Below are 9,303 nucleotides of genomic sequence, written 5' to 3'. Positions count from 1 at the left end.
AAAAAAAAGATGATTTTGTTAACATTCACTTCTTGGGAAGAGGAGAAGAGAACCTGAGGCTGTAGTGGAGAGAGCTGTTATAGTCCCATCAGTAACTGGAGCCCACATGGCAGTAATTCCCAACTTGAGGAAGGAGAACCTGCATCCTTAACCTCCACTTGAGTGTCAACAATCAAGAAAGCCCCCTTTTGCTTCTGCTTCTCTTCCAGGGAATTCTGAAGACAGCTTAACAGGAAACAGGATGCTAGGTGGGGACCAAGGGTGAAAGAAAAAGGAAGAGTTACAGGGTACGCATAATTTCAAGGGCCCTTGAGGGCTGAGCACAACCTACGTTGGAGGCAATAGTAGCAGCAGCATTGGCAGGATCAGTAACGATCGTAACCCCAGTGTAGAGCTCCCTATCTCTGAGCGAGGTATTAGCATCGCTTCATTCAATTCTAACAAGCCGCCTAGATTATTCCCAATGAGAAATGAGGAGAAACTGAGGCTCAATTGAGGCGCTAAATGGCTGGCGAGTGCAAAACCATTCCGTTGGACCCACCCCTAGAACCATTCTCAGGCAGCTTCTGGCTTGGGATTTCCGTACGGCATTCACTCCAGAAACGGTCCCATACAGGAAGGAATCGCGGTACAACCGGCGCCGGGGAACTGCCTTTAGTCGGCTCTCAGCGGAACTTTCCTCTCCGCGGCGCGTGTTCCCGTCCGTACGGTCGGGCGCGCGGGCCGAAAGGGGGACGCTTTCTGGCGCGGACCGCGAGCGGAGGCTGGCGAGCGCCGCCGCCGGTGGAGACCGACGCTCGGCCAGAGCCAGCCCGCTGCGCCCGGGCCTGGCCGGCTGCTTCCCGCCTCAGCCGCCGCCTCCGCCTCCGCCGCCGCAGACTTTGCCTAGGCGGGCGCAGCGGAACGTGAGATCCCTCGGCCCTGCGCTGTCCGGCGCGGCCCAGAGCCGCGGCGCAGGAGGTGAGAGCCGGTGCCGGTTCCTCGCTCCCGGTCGGGGCCGCCGGGTCCCGCAACAATGGGGACCGACTGGAGACGCGGCCTGGGCCCCTGGCATGCAGTGGCTCGGGGCAGCTAGATGGACCCAGCGCCCCGGGCCTTCGGGACACAGGGTCCCACCCGGGAAACTCCAGTGACCAGAGGCTTGGCGGGGGTCTTGGGCCTCGACGCGGGGCCTCAGAGGCTTGATATTTGAGGATTTCGTAGCCGGGGAAGGGAGTCATAGGGACACGGAGACCTAACTGTGGTCGCCCTGCGCTTTTGGCGCTGGATGCTGGCGCCCCGGAGGATGACCAGAGCGCGGTGTGGGGTAGGGGAAGTATTTGGAATTTTAGGGGCCTCTGTGTGTCTAATCCCTAAGGCTCATCTGGATGCGTCTCCCGGACTCCGTCTCCTGAGGTCTGGGAATTTGGCAGACTGCGGTCGGGCTGGGGCAGAAAAGGCATTGAGAGTTTAGCTTGTCTGAGGTAACTGGTGATTAGTTCCTGGAAAGGCAGGAGCTCAACTGGGCACAGGAGAGTTAAGCAGAGAACTGGATCCTCCGGGGCCCTGATGCACCCTGAGGAGGAGTGGTTCACAGGCAAGGAACTTATCAGAGGAGTGAGTAGTGACACACGGTGAGTAGTGCTAGCTGTCTTGTCGTTAGGGTGAGGCCGGTGGGAGTTGTGGTTTGGGGAGTGTAGACGAGAGTTGATAGGCTACTGAGATTGGAGAATCAGCTTTATTTGGGTCATGGTGGTGGCAGCCTGGGAAATGAACAAGGAAACTTTGCAGAGTGGGCTTCCTGATGGAGAATGACCTCTTACTGCGTGGGAGTGGGTGACTCATTATCTGTTAGGATTCCTGTTGCTTGCTAGGGATTGTGGCTGACTGTATTGGTGGCTGAACATTGAGGTGTATGCAACTGGAAGGGTTATGTGGGGCTGGATGAGTTTGTTCCCATGTAGAGGACAGTGTGGACCTTTCTTTCTTACTCCAAGTCAGAGTGGTGGCTGTCATTTGACAACATTTTAAGTAAGGAATTTCTTTGTGGTATTTGGATCCAAAGCTTTTCTTTGTTCATTTTTTTCTTTCCTCCGTTGTTTTTGAATTGTGACTCATACTTTCTTTTCAGCACTGTGGCTATTGTTTGAAATGATAGACAAACTTAGACTTCATCATACATGTAAGTTCCAGGCGTTTTTAGTCCAATTCTTATAAATCTAAATTAATTTAAAAGCTTCTTTTCACTAATTTGTGTGCCATTGTTTAACGTGTGCAACACTAAAGAAGGATAGGAAAACCTTAACATTTATGTTGTTAAATGGTCTTTCCATCCTTAAATCCATGAAATTTCATCTTCTCTTACTGCCATGAAGTGAGTTCGTTGAATCTGTTAAATCTTAGTGACTCTCATTTCAGCATCCTTGTTTACTCTCACAGGACATTGTCTTCACTAGAAGTATTATCCATCTTCAGTGAATTTGGCCTGTACACTGTCTCCCTTTGACAATCTGTATCATTGAAAGACAGTACGCAAACTCCAACTCTGAGGCCTGCAGCTGTGGGCCAGAGCTCTGTATGTATTATTCAGGCAAAAGTTGGTGTGTTGGCTGTAGGTGAGGTATAAAGGGAACCCAACATGTACAAAAACAGTATCAGAATCATTATACCTTCTGAGTTTAGAGTGGTAGGAAGTATAGCCTAACTGGAGTCTAGTATAAACTTTCAAGTGCAATGTTAGGTAATTCTGTTTGTAGTTGTACTGATAGTTCTCATTATTGTAAACATTATCTTTTTTCTTAAGCTTTAAATAATTATTTTTCTTCAATGGTATTCTTTCTCTCTTGGCTGGGTGTGGTGGCTAACGCCTGTAATCCCACCACTTTGGGAGGCCGAGACAGGTGGATCACATGAGGTCAGGAGTTCGAGCCTGCGTGGCAGAATCCTGTCTCTACTAAAAATACAGAAATTAGCTGGGTGTGGTGGCATGTGCCTGTAATCCCAGCTACTCTGGAGGCTGAGGCACAAGAATCACTTGAACCTGGGAGGCAGAGGTAACAGTGAGCCCAAATTGTGCCACTACACTCTAGCCTGGGCGACACAGCAAGACTCCGACTGAAAAAAAAAAAAAGTGGTATTCTTTCTCTCTCTCCATTCATTGTTTCATAAACCAACATTTACTGCATTATGCCAGGCACTGCTTTGGACACCGCCAAAATGCTGATGATATTTTTAACATTTTGTTAGTGGTAGTTCCTGGTTTAGATGTGGTTATAGATCTTTGAAGAAAGAAGTGATTCAGGTATATCAAGCTTGTAATCAGTAAAGCCATTGAATAAAGTTTTTATAATGTATTAATTTTGACTGGTGACAGTTAATTATCTTAACATCTCCATGGAAAAAGTTTAGCTATCACTGTGAGTTCATGTTGATGTGGGATTATTTTTGCATTATTTTATACACCTGTTAATTTTAAGTACTCCTGTAGACAAACTACAGGTAAAACATTTTGTTTTGGTGTATGTCTCAACGAGAAGTGATTTACAAATACTATATGTGTTCGGATTCCCTAGGAGGCCATCACACTCCTTCCCACTGTGGTTTTGGGAGCATGAAGGCGTTGCTTATCCCCTGTGTCTGGTTCACTGTATGTAGGCTGGGAGTGTCTGCTGATCACCTGGAGTGCTGTCCCTTGGAACAGGAGGAGTAAGATTGAGGTAAGGCTCAGTCTGTTTGAAAGTCACTTGTCTCTTAATTTTTACTGCATAAAATATAATGTAAATCTGAATGTTTTTTGCTTTGTTACTTTTCATTCTGATCTAGTAAAATGAAATTCTGCCTTTTGCTGTCTTCTCTATCTCTCTGTGTATGTATCTTGGGCAAAAATAAATGAAGAAATATAAAATCAAGGTATTTAGATAATAAGTGAATTCTTCAAAATAGCTCTCATTTTCCATCTGGACTATTCACTTGATCAAAGAAAATAAAAACTTGTTTATTTGTTGCCTTGAAGGCAAGGTGATTGCTTAAATAAATGTTTTTGGCCACCTCTTAGTTAAATGGATCAACTTCAGAAATTCTTGGAAATAAGGCTTTGAGTATTTCTATTTCTTTTTTTTTTTTTTTTTTGAGACGGAGTCTCCCTCTGTCGCCCAGGCTGGAGTGCAGTGGCTGGATCTCAGCTCACTGCAAGCTCCGCCTCCCAGGTTTACGCCATTCTCCTGCCTCAGCGTCCCAAGTAGCTGGGACTACAGGCGCCCTCCAACTCACCCGGCTAGTTTTTTTTTTGTATTTTTTAGTAGAGACGGGGTTTCGCCATGTTAGCTAGGTTGGTCTTGATCTCCTGACCTCGTGATTCACCCGTCTCGGCCTCCCAAAGTGCTGGGATTACAGGCTTGAGCCACCGCGCCCGGCCTTCTATTTCTTTAGAAAAAGTCTGAGAGAAGAAATGTCTGGTACAATGGGAAGAGCTTGGTTTTGGAGTCTTCGCACTTTTATTGCTCAATTTTGACCCTGGATAAGCTGTTAACCTCTCTGAGCTTTGGTTTTGTTTTGTTTTTCCATCTGTAACATAGGCCTAATACAGCCTTCTTTGCAGATTGCATTGAGGACTGGAGATGAGAGCCTCAAGCTCTGGGGTGGTCAGTGCTGGCTGTCAGTAGTAGTTAATGTGTGTTATTATATAGGACCTCTAATCTCAGTAGTATTAATAGTAGGAATGTGGCTGGGTGCTGTGGTGCTGTGCAGGGTTCAAGTGTCCAGTTTCCTTGTCTGGTGAGGAAGGCAGCTGTCTGTACCTGTTGGCACTCTGGACAGGTGAGGGAATTTTGAGATTGTCTTTATTCAGTGCTGGTAGGCAGGAGTCCACACTATAAAGCCCAGGGTCATTCCTGGCAGTAGAAGGTTTTTTTCCTGACAGTTCATATGGAGAAACCAGGAGGTAACCGTTTGGCATGTTCTTTGGGAACAGTGGGCATTCCCATTGATAGAACACTGCGGTATACCAGGCAGCATTGTGTTCTGTATCGCCCCGATCAGGACATTTTTCTAGCTTTCTTCTGCTGGTACCAGAGACCTGGCTTTGGTGTTTTTGCCAGGAATTCTCCAGATGCAGGAGAGATTTGTCATCTTCTTTAATTGGGGCTACTTTGGTAGAATCTAGCACTCTGTTCAGGCATGTTTTTGATGAACAGACGGCTCACAGACTTAGTTATAGAATTTTCAGTTTTATTTTTTCCCAATAAGAGAGGAAAAAAAAAAGTCCCACTAATATTTAAGAGAAAAATAAGTAGAGGCCAGAAGTGATTTGAAATAACTGGTCTCTAATTTCTTCCAGTCTTGCTGTAGTCAAATGCCCTCTCCATTCTGGTGGTCTTTAAATCCAGATAAGAGTAAATAATATACCTCTGGTCTTGAACATCTAGACCCTGGCCTGTGTCTGCTTCAGCATCTCATAAGGACCTTTATCACCTGGTCACTTCTTTATCTTCCTTTCTCCCCTGCCACAATTACTCTGGCACGTGAGGCTCAGTTATAGTGAACTCCTTGAAGGTCCCAGCATTCTCAGGCTATTCCTTCTGTGATATTTTGCTCTCTATTCTACAGCTTGGCTGACTCTAAGGCTTGAGCCAGGAGTTAAGCCTTCCTTGATTCCCTCCAGGTTCAGCAGAATGCCTCTCTTCTGTATGACATTGCAGTCTGTGCAAGCTTTTATAATCATTCTGTCCTGCTAAGTTTTGGTATTTTTTAAAAAAATTATATTTATTTTTATTTTTTTCCCCTCAGATTCCTTTTTACCATGTTTTGGTATTTTTTTTTTTGTGTTTCCCATACCTAGTTTATTACCTACTTGAAGGCAGGAGCTTGTCTTGTTTATATCCCAGCACCTGACCATTTCTGGCACAGGGTAACTACTTGGCAAATGTTTGTTGAGTGAACAAATGAATAACCTTTGCTTATGAAATAACAGGAAATAATTCACTGTGGAGCTAGTGATGTGATGAGGGTTCTGACTTCGTGGCTGCCTCTGATCCTGGCTGAAGCAGTATCTCCGCTTTTGTATTTCCAGGTTGCTAAAGGCAACACTTTGTTGTGAGAATGTGTTGCTTATTCATTTGTTCATAATTTTGAGGCTGGAGGGCTATTACTTGCCTTTTTTGGGTTTTGCAAACATTTCCTTTGGGAGAAAATGTGACAGTTCTTCATTGGTATTGTTTGATCTTCTGCAGGCCATTTATTGCTCTGAGTACTTTGTCCTCATATGTAAAGAAGTGACTAGTTTGGGCCACAGGGTATCTGGACAACTAACTACTGGTGAACCACCACCTGCTGGGAATGGGGAATGACCTGATTGATTGATTGATTGATTGGAGATGGAGTCTTGCTCTGTCACCCAGGCTGGAGTGCAGTGGCACAATCTAGGCTCACTGCAACCTCCACCACCTGGGTTGAAGCTATTGTCCTGCCACATCCTCCCAAGTAGCTGGGACTATAGGTGCGCCACCATACCTGGCTAATTTTTGTGTTTTTAGTAGAGACGGAGTTTCTCTATGTTGGCCAGGCTGGTCTTGAACTCCTGACCTCAAGTGATCCGCTCATCTTGGCGTCCCAAAGTGCTGGGATTACAGGCATGAGCCACTGCGCCTGGCCTGGGAATGGGTAATGAATTTAACACTAGGATATTGTGACTTTTGCTGCCTGGGTGGCCTTTTGGAGACCTATCTGAGCTCAGTGTCACCATATTCAGGAAATACAATTATTTGAGCAAACTGTATTCAGGGGTTAGAATTCAGTGACTGTAAAATTATCTGTATCCGTTTTCTGCTCAGTCTAATACTGTACTAATTCTGAAGTGTCTGGAGCTGTATGTTCTGAGTTATTTACCTAGAAATTACAGAATTGTGCCAATTTATTTACCGTCCTGGATCTTTTTTGTTGTTGTTTTGTTTTTGAGACAGAGTCTTGCTCTGTCACCCAGGCTGGAGTGCAGTGGTGCGATCTCAGCTTACTGCAACCTCCGCTTTCCAGGTTCAAGTGATTCTCCTGCCTCAGCCTCCTGAGCAGCTGGGATTACAGGCGCGTGCCACCATGCCTGACTAGTTTTTGTATTTTTAGTAGAGACGGTTTCACCATGTTGGTCAGGCTGGTCTCGAACTCCTGACCTTGTGATCTGCCTGCTTCTGCCTCCCAAAGTGCTGGTATTATAGGCGTGAGCCACTGCGCCCAGCCACCCTCCTGGATCTTAGTGGTAAAATAACTTGAGTATACTATCTAAATTACTTTGAATTAGTTTTTTTAAGATTTTTTTTAATTTTTAATTTTTTTTTTTTGAGACAGTCTCTCTTTGTCATCCACGCTAGAGTAAGTACAGTGGCATGATCATAGCTCACTGTAGCCTTGACCTCTCAGCCTCAAGCAATCCTTTCACCTCAGCTTCTTGAGTAGCTGGGAGTACAGGCATGCATGACCTTGCCTGGCTAATTTTTATATTTTTTGTAAAGGTGGGGGTTCCACTATGTTGCCCAGGCTGGTCTCGAACTCTTGGGCTCAAGTGATCCCTCTGCATTGGCCTCCCAATCAAATTAGTTTTTATGGGTGATTACACTGCATAGAAATCCCTACTGAAGGCTGGGTGTTAGGAAGCTTATCAAAGCCTACATCAATTCTTTTTTTTTTTTTTAGAGACAGAGTCTCACTCTGTAGCCCAGCTGGAATGCAATGGCATGATCTCAGCTCACTGCAGCCTCTGCCTCCTGGGTTCAAGTGATTCTCCTGTCTCGGCTTCCCAAGTGGCTGGGATTACAAGCATGTGCCACCACTCCTGGCTAATTTTTGTATTTTTAGTGGAGACAGGGTTTTGCCATGTTGGCCAGGCTGGTCTTGAACTCCTGACCTCAGGTGATCCCCCCCTCCCCTTCCCCCCTCGGCCTCCCAAAGTGCTAGGATTACAAGCGTGAGCCACCATGCCCAGCCAAATGCAATTATTCTTTCATGCAAGTGATAAAATAGCAGACTGCAGAAAATAAAAGCATGTAAAGTAACTGTAATTAGGTTAAAGATAAAAGTTGATATCAGATAAAAAGGAAAACTGAGGGCCAGGCACTGTGGCTCACGCCTGTAATCCCAGCACTTTGGGAGGCTGAGGCGGTCGCATCACTTGATGTTGGGAGTTCAATACCAGCCTGATCAACTTGGAGAAACCCTATCTCTACTAAAAGTACAAAATTAGCCGGGTATACTAGCACATGCCTGTAATCTCAGCTACTTGGGAGGCTGAGGTAGGAGAACTGCTTGAACCTGGGAGGCGGAGGTTGTGGTGAGCTGAGATCACGCCATTGTACTCCAGCCCAGGCAACAAGAGCGAAACTCCATCTCAGTTAAAACAAAACAAAACACTGAGGCACTTTCAATTTGGCAGTAGCTGTTAAAAATTGATGACATTTTGTGGCGTTGAGATGTTAGGAGGAAGTTGTTGAGGCTGGGGGCGGTGGCTCACGCCTATCATCCCAGCACTTTGTGAGGCTGAGGCAGGCAGATCACCTGAGGTCAGGAGTTTGAGACCAGCTTGGCTAACATGGCGAAACCCCGTCTCTACTAAAAATACAAAAATTAGCTGGATGTGGTGGCGCATGCCTTGTAGTCTCAGCTACTTGGAAGGCTGAAGCACAGGAATTGCTTGAACCCGGAAGGCAAAGGTTGCAGTGAGCCGAGATCTCACCGTTGGACTCTGGCCTGGGCAACAGAGTGAGACTTGACTTTGTCTTAAAAAAAAAAAAAAAAAAAAAAAAAAGGAAGTTGTTGGTTGGCTAGGTGCAGTGTCCCAGCACTTTGAGAGGCTGAGGTGGGAGGGTTGCTTGACCCCAGGAGTTTAAGACTAGCCTGGGCAACATAGTGAGACCTCATCTCTACATAAAAATTAAATGAAAATTAGCTGGGCAAGGTGACACACACCTAGAAGTTATGGGCCACATCTGAGCTACCAGTGCCCCAGTTAGGAGGCTGAGGTGGGAGGATTGCCTGAACTCCAGAGACAGAGGCTGGAGTGAGCTGTAATTGTGCCACTATCCTCCAGCCTGGGCGACAGAGTAAGACCCTGCCTCAAAAACAAAAAAAGGAAGGAAGATGTTATAATATAGGTTGAAAGTGATACAAACACAGAAAATTTCAGCCAGTGGAGGCACATTGGAGGTACTAACATGTGCTTATGGTTTTATAGTACCATCAATAGTAGGCAGAAATGAAAAATGTTTGCTTTACTGTGATAAGTATACTTTGCATACGTATACTGTTTATAAAACACTTTTTTTTTTTTTTTTTTTTTTTTTT

The 9,303-nt window shown here is 45.6% G+C and overlaps 1 protein-coding gene across 6 annotated transcripts in view; it reads left to right on the top strand.

Annotated features, from left to right (window-relative positions):
• Positions 1 to 758: 758 nt before the first annotated feature.
• The window catches only part of RAD54L2 (RAD54 like 2), a 134,281-nt gene continuing 125,736 nt past the window's right edge, over positions 759 to 9,303 (top strand). For 4 of the 6 annotated variants that reach the window (XM_017889512.1, XM_017889366.1, XM_017889446.1 and 1 more), the window contains exons 1-2: positions 759 to 960; positions 3,552 to 3,695. The gene's annotated coding sequence lies outside the window, so the exon portion shown is untranslated. Of the gene's footprint in view, positions 961 to 1,027; positions 1,307 to 2,138; positions 2,162 to 3,551; positions 3,696 to 9,303 lie in introns of those variants that run through there. The other 2 variants (XM_017889177.1, XM_017889219.1) reach the window with 2 other exon arrangements.

Source organism: Rhinopithecus bieti, unplaced genomic scaffold, assembly GCF_001698545.2.
Source record: "Rhinopithecus bieti isolate Rb0 unplaced genomic scaffold, ASM169854v2 scaffold_43, whole genome shotgun sequence".
Classification (NCBI taxonomy): domain Eukaryota; kingdom Metazoa; phylum Chordata; class Mammalia; order Primates; family Cercopithecidae; genus Rhinopithecus; species Rhinopithecus bieti.
The sequence above is the reverse complement of the archived record's forward strand: the minus strand, read 5'-3'. Positions and strand labels throughout refer to the sequence as shown.